The 20,203-nt window shown below is 41.5% G+C and overlaps 1 non-coding gene across 1 annotated transcript; it reads right to left on the reverse strand.

Annotated features, from left to right (window-relative positions):
• Positions 1-4,279: 4,279 nt before the first annotated feature.
• trnam-cau lies at positions 4,280-4,352 on the reverse strand. Its single transcript has one exon. It is a non-coding gene; the product is annotated as a tRNA-Met (tRNA).
• Between the last annotated feature and the right edge of the window lie 15,851 nt (positions 4,353-20,203).

The following is a 20,203-nucleotide window of genomic DNA, read 5'->3' on the forward strand; positions in this document are numbered from 1 at the left end:
AGGCAGTGTGCCCAGCAGGGGGAGCCTCAGCTTCCAAACGTAGAGATGTGTTTAAGGAGAGCTTATTTTTCCAGCAGGCAAACATATTGAATCATTGCTGGCTTTATGTATGACAATACAGCTCCAAACGAAATAACTAAACAAGCATTGTGTACATCACAAGGCCCTTTGTTTACAAACAGCTTGTTCTCTTTCATATTATATATTGTGTTCATGTTACTTGATGGACTACAACTACTACAATCCTGGTCCTGGAGAGTTTCGAACCAAACACACCTGGCTGTAACATTCAGACACCCCTAAAGGTCATTACCTAGATTAAGGTTGAAGCTGAACTCTAAAGGGTGATAGATCTTCAGGCTCAGAACTGGACACCCCTGCTGTACCATTTCTCATTTTGGCGATTAAAGGAGTGCTCACTGGCGCCCTCTATGCCCCTGACTGAGTCATTCTATGAAGAGAGTGCACAGCATGTTTACAGAGTTTGACGCCTTGTATTAGAGACAGAAAGCGGCTTTATATCACGCGGAAGGCAGAGGCAGCAGTTTAACTGTTTTTGCCAGCTAAAAAGTAATGGGTTTGGTGGGGCGTGGAGACTGGAGGGGGCACTGCCCAACTAAATGACCGGATGTCCACTAGACCGAGGCCACCCCAACCATTTGATTACATCTGCTAATGCCTCCAGTAGGAGTAAGCATCTTCTGGATTCCTGAAAAAATATCTTTTTTTATGTGACACTGCTGTTTTGTTTGTCCATTCTAACTTGTTTTCAAACCTCAGAAAGCTAAGCTGAGCCTTTTGGAGCCACGGCACAATGATACTGCTAATTCCCGCTAGCACTCCTATGGGATTTATGTTAGCACCAAGCTAGCAGGGGTTTTCATGTTCCCACTCTGGGTTCAATACTACTTATTTCAGCAGACCCGACATGTGAAAATGCATTAAGGTAAAACATTCTTTACTCACAGCAACACATTCTTTACTGTTATACTTTAATAGCACATATTTAATAGCAGACTTTCAAGAGACAGAGGCCACACCAACCATCACAGAGTACGGCAGAGACCATCTACTACTTGGAAAGCTGATAAATGGGACGCCGCCTTTAGCTCTGCAGGTAATTCTTTCACACCTGGATGGAACCCAATTTACACCCACCCGCCATCTGCTAATGCCTGCAGTAGGAGTAAGCATGTTCCCGTAACCTTGAAAAATCTGTCATGAAATATTTTGTACTCATCATTTTTATGTGATGCCACTGTTTTGTTTGTCTGTTCTAACTTGTTTGCAAAGCTCAACATACTAAATATCCTGATATATATATTATATACTGCATTGGGAATTCTTTCCAATATCGTGATGTTCTGTTTTTGCCATTGTCGCCCACTCTTGGCCTCCAGGATGCCACCTCCTGATGCCTCCATGCCACCACAGAATGACTAGGCTCAGCATAGCTTGGTTACTGGAAACTGTCCTGAAATTCCTGATTATGTTGGACTTTATAAAGCAGCTCCCGGAAGAGAGTGAGAGGAGGTGAGGATGCTGAGACGGAGAGCAGTTATTACAGTAAGACTAAGTAAAAGCCTGTTTAGCTGAAGTCGGTGGTCACCAACCCTTCTTCCTGGGGATTTACTTTCCTGCAGAGTTTAGTTCCAACCTGTATTTAATACACCCCCCCCCCAACTCACCACAGGTCCTAGCTGGAGCAGATAGACCTCACAGTAAGGTAGATGTCCAGGACCAGGGATGGTGACCACTGGCTTAAGCTGTTTTTTTTTTTTTTTTAACCACTTATATGGCCAAAGTTTTAATACACACGTCTATAACCTAAGAATAGTTCAGCCAGTTTGCATTGAAGTCCCTGTTGTTACTGAATAATAAGCTTTAGTATGTAATAAGCCTGAGATTTTAAGGGGTTAAGGGGTTTCCTTATGCGATTTGACCCTCTCTGCTTGTCAAAATGTTCTTAATATTAATGGACATTAGTAGAGGGCTGTATGGGCAAAAATGAATATTACGATATAATTAGGATTACTGACCGTCTCGGTATAAATCACGGTATAGTGAATTTATGTATATTTTTATATGCTTCAGTATGCTTTTGTTGTAGATCAACAATGGCATATTATTCTGGACATCCGTTCACTTATTCAACAACCGAAGTATTGACCGTACATAACCGTAACAAGATATAGGTGAGGGTGTGTAAAGCCAGATCCTTATTCGCCAGCTTCTTGTTCAGATTTTCCCATTTAAACTGAAATAGAAAGAGGAATGGGAAAGTTTGAGAATCCTAAAACTCAGCTGAGAAGCTGCGGAGCCTCTCGACCTGTAGGCCGAGACCACAGTGTCGCCTGAAGCAGCTGCCTGAGCAGGGAGCACCGTCGGCAGCACGCACGGATAGCCAGCAGATCTCCATGCTAGGCTAATGGCTAATGGCTAACCCCAAGAGACTGGCTTTTCCTTCCACTCTCTTTTTCTCGTTAACTCATTAACTCGTTACAGTCTGGACTGACTGACCTCAGGCTGCAGCTCACTACACAAGACCTGAGGGCATCAGCATGTTTTGCACTGCTTGTACGTCATGTTGTCTGTGTTTATCTGTAAACCGGTATAACAGTAATTACAAAACTAAAACCTTAAGAAGAATTTCATCTGGTATACCTCATGAACCAATATATTCCCCTCTACAAATGACATGTTTTCTTTGTCTTTTCGCAACAGCTCAACATAATGAAGACAAACCAGATGTATCTGGGGGGAAATCAGTATTACTAGGTGTGTTAAATACCATCAGGGCAAAAGATTTGCTGAGAACCTACTGGAGCAAATTCAGTTCTTTAAAACAAATGATCCATCATTACAGTAAAATATATTATTATATACGTTATAATATATAACGTATTCTTTACTTTTATACTTTAACAGCACAATCTTAATATCAGGCTTTCATCAATAGACAAAATAAGGCAGAGCAGTTTGAATAACAAACACATATCGTTGGATTGTCAGAATGATAATGTACTTTAATGAAACTGTTTGAGGTTTGGTTTGAGTGACTGGGGTTTGCACTGCCCTGTTAGTCAGCGTAACTCCTTATTGATCGCTTGTGTCTCAGTTTGGAAAGAAAAATACGAGAGAACAAGGAAGAAAACAGAAGGCTGTAGTTAACGGTGTCTGGACAGTGTAAAGGTATTAAGAAATAACTTGTGTTCTTGCGGTTTTCATCCACGCCCATGCTACTCACCCTCCAGTCTAAATATTACACTAATGCAGTGGTCAGATGGTGGTAGCGCTAAAGCTTCATGGCTATTTCCAGATCAGAAAGTATTTCAAGCTTCAGTCTGAGTGCTTGGTGCAGCTGCATATACTGGTATTGTGATTATAGAGCTATATATTGTGATGTTTTTCAATTATAACAATTCATTAATGTGTCAGTAATGTGACACTGTAAAGATTAGCCTGCAATGTTTTGACCAAAGTAATGACATACCTTCATTTCTCAAAATATCCACAAAAAACTGTGATTGGTCACATAGTAAAAAAGGAGAAAACACTGATTGGTTGGAACTTTGGAACTGATTTATATTATATCCAGGCTTGGGCAGTACGGCGGAAATACGGTGTTCCATGACGATATTTAAAAATGATGACAGTATTTCAAAATTATGACGCGTCAAATTTCTATTCTACGTCTGAACAGATGAAATAAACACATTCTGCCCATTTATATTTTAGAGGGCTCTCTGACTGGTGGTGTGGGAGCTCACCAGTAGGTGGCGCTAACAGAAGGAGGAGGGAAATCAGAGCCAGGAAAAACCTCAGAAAATCTGAATATGATAGCAGCTCAGCCACAGCTTCGCACATTAGAGCCACACATTTTCTGCACACACTACAGAACACGTTCAGTTTCAGCTTTCACTCCAACTCCAGGTACTCGACTCATTTTTCCGTTCCACCTTAAATTGTGCAGCAGTTACTTTATGGCGGATCAGACTTCAGAATGTAACTGCTGCGCCGTTTTAAGACTAAGAGACCCTTATTAGTCCCACAATTGGGAAATTTCACCTCCGCAGTCCAACCTATCTGTGCAGTGAAACACCACATACACACTAGTGAAGACACACAGTAGGGCACACTTGCCCGGAGTGGGGAGCAGTTGGGGTTAGGTGTCTTGCTCAAGGGCGAGCAGTCACGTCGGCTCAGGGGATCGAACTGGTGACCTTCCGGACGCAAGCCTGGTTCCCTAACCTCCAGCCCACAACTGCCCCGCAAATCACAACCAACATGGGGCACGAACCCACGACCTTGAGATTATGAGTCTCATGCTCTACCGACTGAGCTAGCTGGTCACTCCATTTAAGGTGGAATGGGAAAATTCGAAGCTGGCGAATAGGAAGATAATATTAGCATCATAAAAAACAAACTTTATTGAGCCTAACCAAAGCCAATTTAAGGGCCATATGATATGATCATAAACATCATGACTATCATAGCAAAGCTAATGCTAACCAGCTCCTCTCTATCAGCACTGTTTAAGACTTATCTGTGAATCAAGCACATTGTCAGAAGTGGAACCCAGTGTCTTATTGTTGTTGTAGCCAATTGACCTCAAGGTGTGATGTGTTGGGTGTACAGAGATGCTTTTCTCTGGTTTTTGTAGGACTTTTTCCCAATTTTCTCTCCACTGTAATCATGTCTAACTCCGCCCGCTAGCCAGGTCAGTCACATGGTACTACCAACTGTACAAGAGTGCAGGCCAGCACATGCATCCTTCAAGCCACGTGAAGCCAGTGTCACTGGACAGCTCGACAGACTTGGAGAACGCTGACTGAATTCTATTACATTAGCTAACAGACAGCCTCGCTGGCTCACATAGCACTGAGTGGGTAGAGGGAGGACTGTGGGGGCTGCGGCATCAGGACCAGGAGCTGGATGATCTCCTGATGACAGGGCCAAGGTTTAGACGGCGGGTGAAGAGTGATTACTGGAGTTACTGTAGCCCCCACTGAGCTCAAACAAGTCTGGCTATTCTTTGCTGACCTCTCACTTCAACAAAGCATTTCCACCCACAGAACCGCTGCTTATTGAATGTATTTTGTTCTTTTTGTTCTTCTGTGTAAACTTTAAGGGCTGCTTTACATAAAAATTTAGAGAGATCAGCAGCAGAAATACTCAAACAAACCCTGTTTTGTACCAACAACCATGTCGATGATCACATTTTCGTCCATTCTAATGTTTGATGTGAACGTAAAATGAAGCTTTTGACCCATTTTATGGATGGTGTGCACTGTGCTGCTGCCACATGATTGGCTGATTGGGCAGTTGTTCCTCACAAGGTGGCTGATACAATACAGGTGGTTGTGGGGAGTCTGGAACCTCTAATTAACTTCATGGACCCCCTGAATGCCTCAAAATCAAAATTCTGGGGGGTCCCTACAAAAACGTATCATGACATAATTGGGAAAAAATAGACAAATTCAGAGAAAAGTCATTGTTTATCTGCTTCCCCCACAATCAGCTTCTGTCTTTGTTGTTCTTAACTAACTAGAGCTGCAGCGCTGCTCTGCCTCAGGGTGGCGCTGTAGCAGACTGGTTCACCCAGTTGGTCCTTCATAGCCTAGAAACTGTAACTCTGCCCGGATTCCTCTGAAAAGCTTTACAATGAGCTGCAGCAGATCTGTAAATCTGAAAACTCGCCCAGTTTCCCAAGAGTTTGGAGTGAAGAGTGACTGTTCCTCATTTCTCACACTGAAGACAGAAGAGGAGACGAGGAAGATCTCAGCTAATGTGAGGAAGAGCGCAGAACCGCACTAGAACAGAGACTCTACAGAAGAGGAGACGAGGAAGATCTCAGTTACTGTGAGGAAGAGCGCAGAACCGCACTAGAACAGAGACTCTACAGAAGAGGAGACGAGGAAGATCTCAGTTACTGTGAGGAAGAGCGCAGAACCGCACTAGAACAGAGACTCTACAGAAGAGGAACTGATAAACAAACACTTTGATGCCATTGTGGCATCAGCGCCGCTATGGTGAGTGAGTTAGCAGCCCATCAGTCCTGGAGTAACCAGCCAATTTGGGACCCCCTGAATACCAAGCGGTGTTTCACACACTGCTGATAAGTGTTTATTTATGGTATCACCATGATGTATTGGGGACAGAGTGTGTTTAACGTTGTCAAGCACATTTGAGAAATGAGAAACATCACCTGAAAGCACACGAATCCACACACAAGCACACAAACCCACAAGTGGCAGACGAGTAGCATCTTTCCTGACGCTTCTGCTTCCATGCCTAACGCCTGTTTACCACTGTGCACTGACCCCTAATGAAGACTAACAATAACTAACCAAGCCAGAGAATTTGAACAGTGTCCTAAATTCAGCACTGAGTTGAGTTGGTAGTTTAAAACTGACAGTCAGAGAAACTCTCCCACACACAGTCCTGATTATTTGGCTGGTTTCATGCGTCATATCATAAAAAAGGTACCAGACATTTCCAGACAAAATTGCCTGAAAATTGAGACTTGCATGATTTGACTGACGTTTTACTGCCAGCTCAATTTCCGGTTCACTACATTCTTTCAAACGGTCTTCGAGAGAAGAAATGACATTATATTATGTGGGAGAGACTCTTTAGACTCCTGAAACAAAATCCAAAAATAAGGGTCATTATTTTAATATCATGCAGTTGTTCAGTCAGAACCAGGTAAATGAAACCTGATAGATAGAATTCCTCCAAAAAATTAATGACAACATTATGATCTTTGGAAAGAACAAAATTTGTTGTCGTGCTGTTGTTGTTGTATAAAAAGTGGATAACTACAGGTGCGTAAATAAAAATCTGAATTAAATAGAGTATTGCCCACGCAGCCCTGCGATGGACTGGCGACCTGTCCAGGGTGTATCCTGCCTTCCGCCCAATGACAGCTGGGATAGGCTCCAGTACCCCACCGTGACCCAGAAGGATAAGCGGTTTAGATGATGTATGTATGTATGTATTGCCCACGCACTGTTAAAAAGCCAGACAAGCAAAAATATATGTTTTTAATCCATTAAATATAGTATAAGAATAAATGCGTACTAGAATGAACTAGGATGACGTGTCTGGTATTCTGTCATTTTGAATCGGCTAAACATTCTCTTGTGGATTTATGTTTCCTGGGTATCTAGAGAGGTTTTGATGCAAAGAAGAGGGGAAATTGGGAAAAAGATGATTACAGAGGGAGGCCTTTTGGATCTGTGAACTTATATTTGTTTCCTAATGGTATGAATGAAGATCTCAATCTCAATTCACACATTTCCACTGAGCATCAGTTCATCTCATGTGAGCTCAAGCCCAGAAAAATCGGCGGCGTTTCTGGATGTTATTGATATATAACTTCCACTTTGTACAGACTTAACCTGCATTTATGGATGCAGGAACGAACTGCGCTTATTGACAGCAGTTTGTCAAAATATTCCTCCTATATATGTAGAGATTATAACTGTAATTATCTACACTGTAGAAACACCTTTAAACACTTTATAATTAGAGTGCAGGATCAAACAAAAACATTTGAGGCTAAACAATCAGACATGCTTTCAAATCCTTCAAATCCAACTTAGTGGTAGGTATAATTCCATGGAAATGATAATGAAGTAGTGTAGAGATCTAGGGCTGAGCGGTAGAATCATGATTAAAATCAATGCGTGCAATTATCTCACCATGACTCGTCTAAATAAAGGATAACTCGTCTAAATAAGGGGAGCAGAACACAAAGCTTGGCTGATTTGTTGATATTAAAACAGCAAAACAAACGATTATTACCGAGGGAGGCCTTTTTGATTTGTGAACTTTTGGGTCATTTTACAGAAACATACATTTTTGTGTCTCTAGAGTTTACAGATATATTACACTTAAAAAACATGTTAGGGTTACGATTTATTCATGATTTAAAATAAAACAATCTGTTATTTTAACAATTACACCTTCATGAGCCTCAAATTAGCAATATTGGTTTATAAATCGATTATCTAGAATTCTAAGCACCACAGAAGAGCTCGTCCTCACAGGCATGTGTGAAGGCTGAGGCCATATTTTGAGGAAAAAACATGTTTTTCTGCTATTTTAACTACAATAATCTATACATGACTATGAAACATGATTTAAATGACATAAACAAATGGCAAATAAATATTATAAATTATATAATGAAAGTTGTCCCCAGGAGTCGTGTCACTGGTGTTACTGAGTAACAAAATCTCTTATTTTGAAATAAAAGTCACACCGATGACATCACTCGACTTCCTTTTACCTGTTGTCTGAGGATCTATGAAGAAAAGCTCATGGTGAGTCCACTGTGTCTTTCAGTTATCAGAGATTTTCTCATTCAGCTCATGATTTCATATGAAGCTTTTAGCTGAAGTCACTGGTGTGACCGACTTTATTCTGAGGTAACTGTGAAAAAATAGAACACAAATGGATTAAATTCCATATTTTAGTGGATGTTCCATGATTGACTACATGTGGTTTGATGCTCTGTAGCAGCCATTCTGTACAATGTATTTTTCATTAAAAACGTCTCTGGTGTTCCTTTATTATGTGTGACACCAATGAGGATCAGTAACACCAGTGACTCCTATGGACAGATAGAAAAGTGGACGTTTCTGTAGAATGACCCTTTTATCTTTGTTTCCTAATGGTAAGAATGAGGATCTCAATCTCAAGTGTTTTCTGTAAAAAGTTTTTGATTAATGTATTATTCTGAAATGGTTTCTGATGTTTTTCATGTATTTGATTTTTGTTTTTGCAGCTGAGAATATCCTCTTGCTGGTGTCCTGACGCTTTAAGAAGGTCTTAGCAGAACCTACAGATGAGGGCAGTTTATCTGAGTCTTCAAAAGTAAGCAGGTTGAGAGACTTGCTTTATGAGCACTGACGATAGTGAGAAGCTGGAGTGTTTGCTGGGTTTGGGTCTGTTTTTTTTTGTACTCTATTTACTAGAATAAAGAAAGCTACATTTTTGCTAGACAGTGTGTGGGCAACACTCTTTCTACATCATTATGATCTTTTCCTATTACTCTCTGTAACATGTGGGAAAGAAATAAATGTCTTTTTGAACATTGTACAAACCGCATATCCAGAAAAGTTGGGAAAGTGGGTGAAATGCTAATAAAAACAAAAATAGTGATTAGTAAATTCTTTTTGACATTTATTACATTCAAAATGGAACAATAATACTGTAACATTTGATCTTGAACTTTATTTTTGTTTTTGTTTTAAGTGGTAAAATTGACTAATTCTAATTTTGATGGCTGCAATGTGTGTAAAGAAACTGGCACCGGAGCATGTTTACCACTGGGCTACATCACCTCTCCATTTAACGGCGCCGAGTAATCATTTGGGGACTGAAGACACAAACCGCTAAAGTTTTGAAAGCAGGGTTTTTTCCTCCACTATACAAGTCTTTCGCTGCGCAGCTGTATGGGGCCTTCACTGGTGTACTTTGCAATTTATTACGTGCCTCGCATTTTCAAAGCGAGACAGTTTGAGACTGCAGGCAGGCTAACCTATGCACATGCACAGAAAATGTCCCGAATGTGGTCTGGTGTTGTCATGTTGAAATAAGCATGGGCGTCCCTAAAAAGATGGTGTCTAGAAGGTCTAGAAGGTGTATGTAAGCCCAGAGAAGTCGGTGGTGTTTCTGGATGTTGTTGATATATGACTTAAACTCTGCATAGTACAGACTTAACCTGCATTTGTGGATGCAGGACCAAACTGTGCTTATTCCCAACAGTTTGTCAAATCATTCCTGGACCCATGCTGATTTTTAATGCAATGCCATGTCAGGGATTGAAGGTCACAGACGTTCCGTTGTGACTTTCAGCCTTGTCCTTTACGCACAGAGATTGTCTGGATTTAATTCATCTTTTGATGCTATTATGCAGCGTAGAGTGCATGATAATAACAATTCAGTGAAATACCTAAAATCCTTCCATTCATTCACTGAGGAATGTTGGAAATTGTTGGATTATTTGTGAGATATTTTTGGCAATGTGGCGAGTCTTGACCCATCCTTGCCCATAAAGCACTCAGCCTTTTCTGGATGCTTATATTGTACACAAGCATGATTACATCACTTCTATATATATATATATATAGTATAGTATAGTATGCCCGGCACAGTGCTTAGCGCTGTCGCCTCACAGCAAGAAGGGCCTGGGTTCGAGTCCCAGGCCAGCTGACCAGGGTCCTCTCTGTGTGGAGTTTGCATGTTCTCCCTGTGTCTGTGTGGGTTTCCTCCCACAGTCCAAAGACATGCAGGACATGCTAAATTGCCCCTAGGTGTGAATGTGTGTGGTTGTATACGTTTGTCTGTCTGACCTGTGATGGACTGGCGACCTGTCCTGTAGAAAGTGTGTGTAAACTCAGAGACTGTAATCATCTACACTGTAAAAACACCTTTAATTTATAATTAGAGTGCACTTTTCTACAGAGGGTTGCAGGATAGAACAGAAATATTTGAGGCTAAACAATCAGACATGCTTTCAAATCCTTCAAATCCAACATGGGGCTAATTATAATTTCATGGAAATTATAATGAAATAGTGTAAAGAGATCTTTGGACTGAAAATAGAATCTTGATTAAAATCAATACGTGTAATTATCTCATCATGACTCGTCTAAATAAAGGATAACTCGTCTAAATAAGGGGAGCAGAACACAAAGCTTAGCTGATTTGTTCATGTTAAAACAGCAAAACCGCCGAGGAGCTCATGTCAGTGTTTCACAATCACACTGATCACTGTACAGACCATAAGTTAGGCAATTCCACTCTGTGTTTCCTTTTGGTTGAGTTGGATGATTAAGAAATGATCCACTGGCCTGATCTTGTTTCCTCCCCACTGCCTCATACACACACACACACACACACACCCCCACACACACACACACACACACACACACACACACACACACACACACACACACACACACAATCTTGTTTCTGTGAATCGTTGGGCCATTACATAGACTTCCATTCATTTCCTGGAGATCTACTCAAACTTTAAGCTGAACTTCTACTAGCCTACCCCTAACCCAACCCTAAAGCTACACTTAACCTTACTCTCACCTTAAAATGTAATGATTTACATTGTGGGGACCAGCTTTAAGTCCAATAAAACAATTGCAGTCATTATCAAAATCAAACACTTTTTCAATGCTGATGTTGCCCACAATAACAACACGTTACTGGGCTGTTGTCGGTCCACCACATTGACCCGCTGTTGCCTGCATGCAGTGGCCAGCTTTTGTTTTGCTCATAGGCAATAAGAGCTCCACCGTAGTTTTGGGGTTTTTAAATAAATAGCCCATGACTGGTTTACCTATAGATTGTCGATTATGATGCCAAGCTGTTGACAGACTGCCCATTTGCCTTGGGCAGTATGGGCAATATGCATGTTTGTACTATCAAATCAGTGCTCTGTATTATCACTACGTCGGTTATGAACACTGTCAATGGAAAAAGTACATAAGTAAATAAATAAATGCAAATTTCTGTTCCTAAACTTTGTATTTTGGTCTTTTGTATGTAAAACTACACACACACTATATGGGCAAAAGTATTGGGGCACATTACACCCACAGGAGCTTGGACTCCCACAGGACTCCCATTCTAAATCCATAGGCATTAATATGGAGTTGGACCCCTTTGCAGCTCTAACAGCTTCCACTCTTCTGGGAAGCTTCTACAGGATGTTGGAGAGTCTGTGGGAATTTCTGTCCATTCATCCAGAAGAGCATTTGTGAGGTCAGACACTGATGCTGGACGAGAGGGTCTGGCTCACAATCTCCATTCTAGTTCATCCCAAAGGTGTTGGATGGGGTTGAGGTCAGGGCTCTGTGAGGGCCAGTCAAGTTCTTCCACACCAAACTCACCCAGTCAGGCCTTTATGGAGCTGCTTTGTGCTCTGGGGCTCAGTCATGCTGGAACAGGAAAGGTTCTTCCCCAAACTGTTCCACAAAGTTGGAAGTGTACAATTGTCCAGAATGTCTTGGTGCTGAGTCATTAAGATTTCCCTTCACTGGAACTAAGGGTTCTAGACCAACCCCTGAAAAACAGCCCCATATCATCATCCCTCCTCCACCAAACTCTACAGCTGGCACAGTGCAGTCAGGCAGGTAACGTTCTCCTCGCATTCGCCAAACCCAGACTCGTCCATCAGACTGACAGATAGAGAAGCGTGATTGGTCACTCCACAGAATACGTTTCCACTGATCCAGAGTCCACAGCGGCGCTTTACTCCACTCCATCCGACACTCTGATTGTGCATTCTGATCTTAGGCCTGTGTGCAGCTGCTCAGCCATGGGAAGCCATTTCATGAAGCTCCTAATGTGCAGTTCCTTTGCTGATGTTGCCTCTAGAGGTAATTTGGAACACTTTAGTGAGAGATTTAACAGATGATAGGCTCTGTGCGCTTCGGCACTCGGCAACCCCACTCTGAGTTTTGAATTTGAAGAAAACATCTTGAAACGCAAAGATATTGTGGCGTAAAGGCCAAATGTCCACTACACTGTGGAATTCAGTTTTCAGAGCAACCAAAGAAAAGACGTTTTGCTGTCCTCAGAGTTCCAGAGTTATTTAGACTTTTTAATTCTTTTTTTATCAGCAGTTTTACAGTTTAGCTGCTCCACCAGCTTGACTATGTTGGCTTATCAGCCTAGTCTAGCCAGATGTACAGCTTTGACCAGCAAGACTTTAGCTAATACCCATCAAATACCAGCGTAGACCATCTTAAACCAGCTCTAGACCCTCTATCAATATTTGCTGGCGAGAATGTTTTGAGGAGAGAGGGTTTTCAGTAGGTCTAGTCCAGAAACACATGAATAAAAGTAAGAATGAGAAAGTTTGGTGGGGAAAGAGCTTTTGCGAGTGTGGGAGACGGAAGCAAGGGAGAGTTTAAATGTCTGAGGAATGAGCAAGATACAGGAACAGATGGCTGCTGTGGAGAGAGAGAGAGACAGACAGAGAGAGAGATGAGAGAAGGTCAGACAGTGAATCAGCAGGAAGGCCTTTTGCTGCTGCAGGCAATCTCAGGCTCTCAGCTTCTCTCCTGTCTCTGAGGCCCGTCTAGAGCTCTCCATGATTCATAGCAAACCGAAATACCATTGATCTGTTCTCTGCAGCTTTGGCATAGCGGTCAAAAACGAGACACAACTGGTTCAATTAGGCATGTGTGTGTATGTATGTATGTATGTGTGTGTGTGTGTGTGTGTGTGTGTGTGTGTGTGTGTGTGTGTGAGAGAGAGAGAGAGAGAGAGGCAGACAGCCGCATACCTTTGCAGAGACATTTTTCCCTGTTCATCCTCCTCCTGCCTTCCGTTGCCATGACAGCAGTGCCACTTAGGATGGAGCAACAAAATTAAGAAAATGATGGAGATGTTTGGCAGCTCAGACGAGTAAAGCCATAGCGATATGTCCAGCAATAGAACGGCAAGACCTTTACTCAGACAGCCTTAGATGGCCACCATGTGCCGTGGCTGTTCGGGATGGACGATAAGAATCAGCTAAGATCGGTATTGACAGATTTTTGGTCAGGTGGCTGATTTGTGTTGCAGTTCTATGAAGTCATGAGCCAGGTAAGTCCACTCGTGCTGTATTTGAATGCTGCTGCTACACCTGCACCAAAATGTGGTTGCATATCTGTGTATGATTCATTGTGCTAAATAGGCAGTTGCCTCTCACTTTAGATCAGAGGTCACTAATAGGTGGACCGCGGTCTGAGTCTGGACCCAGACGCTGTCCTATGCGGACCTGGACCTATAACCGATAAACTATGGAGAATTATTTAATTTGGATGGGGTGGTCCTGTTTAAATCAGCGTATCATTTCTAGTCATTACCATACCGGTTTAGCGGCCGGGAGACTCACGGACTAATCGCACGCGTTGTAGATATCACACGTGACGCGACTCAGCCAATCAGATCTGTGCATTACGCGATGCAAGACACAGCAGTCAGAAAAGAAAGTGAGCCGGACTATTTTACATGTTGTGCTCTAAAAAGAGAAATCAGACCATAGATGTTGTTGAAATATGACTGAATTGTACTTTATTTGGTTTGATATTCAGTTGTTGACTGTATAAGATGTTGATATACCTACTAGGCTACTTCAGTAAACAGTCTATGGCACTGAATCATGATGCAAGTCAGACATTATGATGTTCCGGACCTTTGCTTGAGGAAATTTCCTCGAACTTATTGAATTGTAATTAAATAACCCTGCTTTAGATATTTGTGTTATTCAATTAGGCACTTTTTGGCTTTTTAAATGCCAGTTTGGCCTGTTAAGGAGGGAGTGTTATTTATGTTGCAGCTTAGAAGTACTAAAAATATTCCTCAAAAACAAAGGCTGATAAAAATCAGCCACAACAAAGCAGCCATTGGCCAATTTGGCAGTAAAGAAATTTGAATCGGCCATAAAAATCCATTCTGTGTGCCTAGTGGCTGTTTTGCACTGGGCGCAGCAGTTCAGAGCCAAGCTTCAGTCAATCTGACATCAAAACTGACCTTTGCTCCTTGTAACATGTCCCTGTCATATTAAGAAGGATTCATTTTATCATTTAAACAACAAAATTCTTATTTTTTCCACAACCTTTTTATTGAAATGGAATGACTTTTGCCCCCTCTGCAACATCTTTAGGTTTTTGATGATGTCATCATGCACTAACAGGTGGGGGAAATAATATGGTGGTGTCGATCAGAAGGGGAGTGAGGCGAGGCCACAGTCTGAGCCCTGAAAATGCTCTTTATTGAATGAACAGGACAGAAAGGCCACTGAAAACAGAGGCAGGTCACCTCCAGCCCTGTTCTCTCTCTTTAACAAGAGAAACTCACCCCCAAACCCGGCACAGAATAACGAATGGTTCTTTAGTAAAGACAATGGTTCTATATAGAACCATGAACACTCAAAGAACCGTTTGCATACTTAAATTGTTCTTTACATGGTGAAATGGTTCTTCAGACTGATGGAGAATGTGTTGTATATGGTTCAGTATAGCACCAAAAAGAGTTCTGCTATTATTACGATGTTAAGCTTATAACAATAGCAGAACCCTTTTCAAAAAGGTTCTATATATAACAATCTAAAAAAAGATGGTTCTCCAAGGGTTCTTTAGTAATGAAAATGGTCCTGTATAGAACCATGGACACCCAAAGAACCATTTGCATGATTAAAGGGTTCTTTGCATTGTAAAAGGGTTCTTCAGATTGTCAGAAAATGTGCTGTGTATGGTTCTATATAGAACTGCTTTGAAAAGGTTTCTATATAGCACCAAAAATGGTTCTTCTATTATTACAATGTCATGCTTGTAACAATAGAAGAACCCTTTTGGAGATATATACAGCCCTTTTCAAAAGGGTTCTACAGAACAACACACGCTTAAAAAGATGGCTCTCCGAGGGTCTTTAGTAATAAAAATGGTTCTAAACAGAACCATGAACACTCAAAGGACCTTTTACATGATTGAAGGGTTCTTTGCATCATGATAGGGTTCCTCAGATTGATTGAAAATTTGCTGTAACCTTTTTTTAAAAGAATTCTTTTGTTTTTATGATGTCAAGAATATGTATAGAACCATATACAGCACAGTCTTCGTCAATTTGACGAATGCTTTCACAATGCAAAGAACGCTTTAATCGTGCAAAGGGTTCTCTGAGCGTTCATGATTCTATATAGAACCACTGTCTTTACTAAAGAACCCTGGAAGAACCGTCTTTTTTAAGAGTGTACACGTTCTCCATCACACTGAAGAACTGTTTCACTGTGCAAGAAACCCTTTATGCTTGCAAATGATTCTTTGAGTGTTCATGGTTCTATTTAGAACCATTGTTCTTACTAAAGAACCCTTGAAGAACCATCTTTTTTAAGATTGTAGTTAACAGTGTGTCATATAGTGTTATAAACCAGTGTGTGATGGTTTGGGGGCAGTCGTGGGCTGGAGGTTAGGGAACCAGCCTTGTGACCGGAAGATCGCCGGTTCAATCCCCTGAGCCGACAGCATGTGACTGAAGTGCCCTTCACCCCGGGCACTGTGGATAGGGCTGCTCACTGCCCCCTAGTGTGTGTGCATGTATGTGGGTGTTTCCCTGCGCGGGTGGGTGAAATGCGGAGGTCTAGTTCCTCTGTGTTTAAGCACAGTTGGTCAATGGTTCTAAAGTCTAATTTAGCGGTCTGCATAAGCATTATTTGTTAGCTACATTAGCCTCATGGCGCCAGTGCTTAACTAAAGAAGAAAACTTGCGAAACCAAACAAGTCTTGTTTTCGTCCAACGCTTTTACATCCCTAAACCCAAAGATGTAGTTTGTCTCTTCAGAGCCGTTTATAGGGCCTTTACCACTTTCTTAGGCTTCAGTGTGAGGCTTATTTTCCTTCCCTCTGTCCTGGTTCTGTATGTCTGGGTGCAGTGGAGAGTAGCGGGCAGCTGTTGAGGGTTTGTTATTGAGTGGTTTTGGCGCTGGGAATGAGTGTAAATACTTCGCCCGTCTCTGAGCGGTCAGCACACTCTCCACGCTGACCTCTCTCTCTCTGTAAGTATAGTGGACGCTTCACTTACTGCCCGACTTCTCGTTCCTGTCTGAGAGCACAGCTGTGTTTATTTGATGAGAAGTCAAATATTTTTGCTCTTCTTGAAACAGCAGTAAAAAGCCTGAAGAATCCTACTTTGTTTTATTTTGGTGTTTATTTGATCCTGGATGTGGTGATGCTGTTTGTGAGTCTGAGAGGGATAAATCTATTAGGCCTAGAGCGCACGGTCACAGCGTTCACCAAAAAACACAGTGGCGATCTCGTGCTGGCGGTCAGCTTCAAAACAAATAAGTGACAAGCCAAATGAACCAATGAGAATAGAGGAGAACTTTCTAAAGACTTCAAATATTGGACTGAAATATTGGTCAAATCCAAAAATCTGTCTTTAGGCTATTTCAGGCTACTGCTGGTTTAAAAAAGATGGTTCCTCAAGTGTTCTTTAGTAAAGAAAATGTTGGGATGCTGTGCAGAATGTAAATAAAAATAGGATGTAATGATGTGCAAATCATGTAAACCATATTTTTTTAAAGGAAAATACTACAAAGACAACAAATCAAATGTTAAAACTGAGAAATTTTATTGTTAAAAAAAAAAAAAGCCCATTTTGAATTTGATGCCAACAACAACCACTGTGTTTCATCACCTCTTCTTTTATCAACACTCTGTAAGCGTTTGGGAACTGAGGAGACGCTGCTGTAGTTCTGAAAGTGAAATGTTTCCTCATTCTTGTTTGATACAGGATTTCAGCTGCTCAACAGTTCTGGGGCTCATTTGTCATACTTTTCATTTCACAACCCTCTAAATGTTGTCAGTGGTGACAGGTCTGGACTGCAGGCAGGTCAGTTTAGCACCCGGACTCTTTTAATACAGAGCAATGCTGCTGTAATACATGCAGAATGTGGTTTTACATTGTCTTGCTGAAATAATCAAGGCCTTCCCTGAAAAAGACGTCGTCTGGATGGCAGCATATGACAAAACATGTATATATCGTTCAGCATTAATGGTGCCTTCACAGATGTGCACGTCACCCATGCCATGTGCACTAATGCCCCCCTATACCATCATTAATACTGGCTTTTGAACTGTGCACTGATAACAACACAGTGTTCATGATTTACAAAAAGAAATTCAAATGTTGATTCGTCGGACCACAGGACACTTTTCCACTTCCCCTCGGTCCATTTTAAATGAGCTCAGGCCCAGAGAAGGTGGCAGTGTTTCTGGATCCTGTTTATATCTGGTTTCTTCTTTGCATTTTAGAGTCTTAACTTTCATTTGTGGATGCATTGATGAATTGTTTTCACAGACAGTGGTTTTCAGAAGTGTTTCTGAGCCCATGCAGTGATTTCCTCTACAGAATCATGTCTGTTTTTAATGCAGTGCTGTCTGAGGGCCCAAAGATCACGGCCAGTAAATACTGGTTTTTGGCCTTGTTCCTCACATACAGAGGTTTCTCCAGATTCTCTGAATCTTTTAATGTTATTTTGTACTGTAGATGATGAAAAGCAGAAGTTCTTTGCTATTTTATGTTGACAAACGTTCTTCTTGAATTGTTGCACTATTTGATGGTGCAGTCTTTCACAGAGTGGTGAACCCCTCCTCATCTTTACTTCTGAAAGACTCCACCTCTCAGAGATGCTCTTTATACTCAATCATGTTACTGACCTGTTGCCAATTAACCACCAGGTGTTTTTTAGCATTACACAACTTTACCAGCCTTTTGTTTCCCCGTCCCAACATTTCTGGAACGTGTTGTTGGCATCAAATTCAAAATGGGCAAATATTTTTCAAAAAACACTAAAATTTCTCAGTTTCAATATTTGATATGTTGTTTTTGTACTATTTTCTATGTTTGCACATCATTGCATTTTGTTTTTATTTACATTTTCCACAGCATCACAACTTTTTTGGAAATGTTGTAAATATATATATATATATATATATATATATATATATATATATATATATATATATATATATATATATATATGGGACTGCAAGGACGAAAAGCGTCAGCTGTCCCATTTCTCCAGTTTCTGCTAGTTCTCTCTGTTCCTCCTGCTCCTCTCTTCTCCTCAGTTCCCCTATGGTCTTCCAGGGTAGGAGAAGAGGAGGAGGAATGGAGGAGGAGGACAGGAGCAGTAGCAAAAGTTTCTGCATGCAGCCAAAGATTCATGATGATGAAGAGAATCCTGAAGAGTTTGGAGGGCGAGATGATGCTCCTCCACCTCTCCTGCATCCGTGTTTGAAATCCGCGTCACCAGCGCAGCTACGTAGTTACTGACGCCTATGTCGTTACCACGACAACCCATGCAGGTGATGTCTGGAGACACGAGTCTGATCACTTGTGAAATAACAGAGCGATCAGTGGCCTCAAAAGATCTGATTTGAGAAACAAATCCGATTTGCCTGCAGTCTGAACGAAGGCTTAGAATGCAACAAACGTTTCCGACGATGTGAAAATCATTTTGCCTAATTTTTCCACTTTTGTCCATTTTATACTGGCCTCACAGCTCCAGTGTAGCACTAACGAAGGCCATAAGTCTGGGTGAACTATTGCAGTAAGCTTTATTAAGGAACAGTCAAATATTGCATAACCCTTTCTGATATGTGAGGTTACATATATAGCAGGGCTTGTGTGGCTGTCTTGTCTTCTGCCAAGTTGCTATTGTTGTTCCTGTACCGTGTGAAAAAAAGGTCAAATGAATGTATTTATTAAACAGAACACATGACAGTCAGTGTCTGGTTTGCTTGCGTCTCCATCTGTCCTTGGCAAAATATTCAATATGTATTCAGAGAGTTTTATAACAGGGTTATTCATTCATGCGCAGAGAACTGTGGGTAACCGAAGGCCTGGAATGATACATCTGTGTCCTCGAAATCACTCAGAACGTAGGCTGCACTTCCAGGCTGTATATGAAGGGTCCTTCACTCTGGAGTGGCTTTCTATGACGTAGTGGCCGAGAAATGCAGCCCAGACTTTGGAACACAGCTCATGTGATTATGACACGGACGCCTCCGAGAAGACGGCAGGTGAGGAGCCTGGAGATTTCAGGGTCTATCTCTGGTATCTCCGGTTCCCTGAAGGCTAGCGATGCGATCCAGGGCGCATCAGGAAGGACGCGTCACGCTCCACTGACCTGTGTTTGTTCTAACATTTCTCTGATCTACAGTGCTTCAAATATCAGATGTTGAACATCATTATGTTGCATATGGTTGTATATAGAATTTTTTTGGAACTGGTTCTATGTACACTCTTACAAAAGATGGTTCTTCAAGGGTTCAAAAGGTTCTATATAGAGTATAGAGTGTGTCGTATATCGTCCGTGTATCGTATATCGTCCTTATATCGTATATTGTCTGTGTATCGTATATTGTCCGTATCGTATATCGTCCATGTATCGTATATCGTCCGTATATCGTCCGTGTGTCGTATATCGTCTGTGTATCGTATATCGTCCGTATATCGTCCGTATATCGTATATCGTCCGTGTATCGTATATCGTCCGTGTATCGTATATCGTCCGTGTGTCGTATATCGTCCGTATATCGTATATCGTCCGTATATCGTCCGTATATCGTATATCGTCCGTATATCGTCCGTATATCGTCCGTTTATCGTATATCGTCCATGT

Source organism: Colossoma macropomum, unplaced genomic scaffold (assembly GCF_904425465.1).
Source record: "Colossoma macropomum unplaced genomic scaffold, Colossoma_macropomum, whole genome shotgun sequence".
In the NCBI taxonomy this organism is placed as follows: domain Eukaryota; kingdom Metazoa; phylum Chordata; class Actinopteri; order Characiformes; family Serrasalmidae; genus Colossoma; species Colossoma macropomum.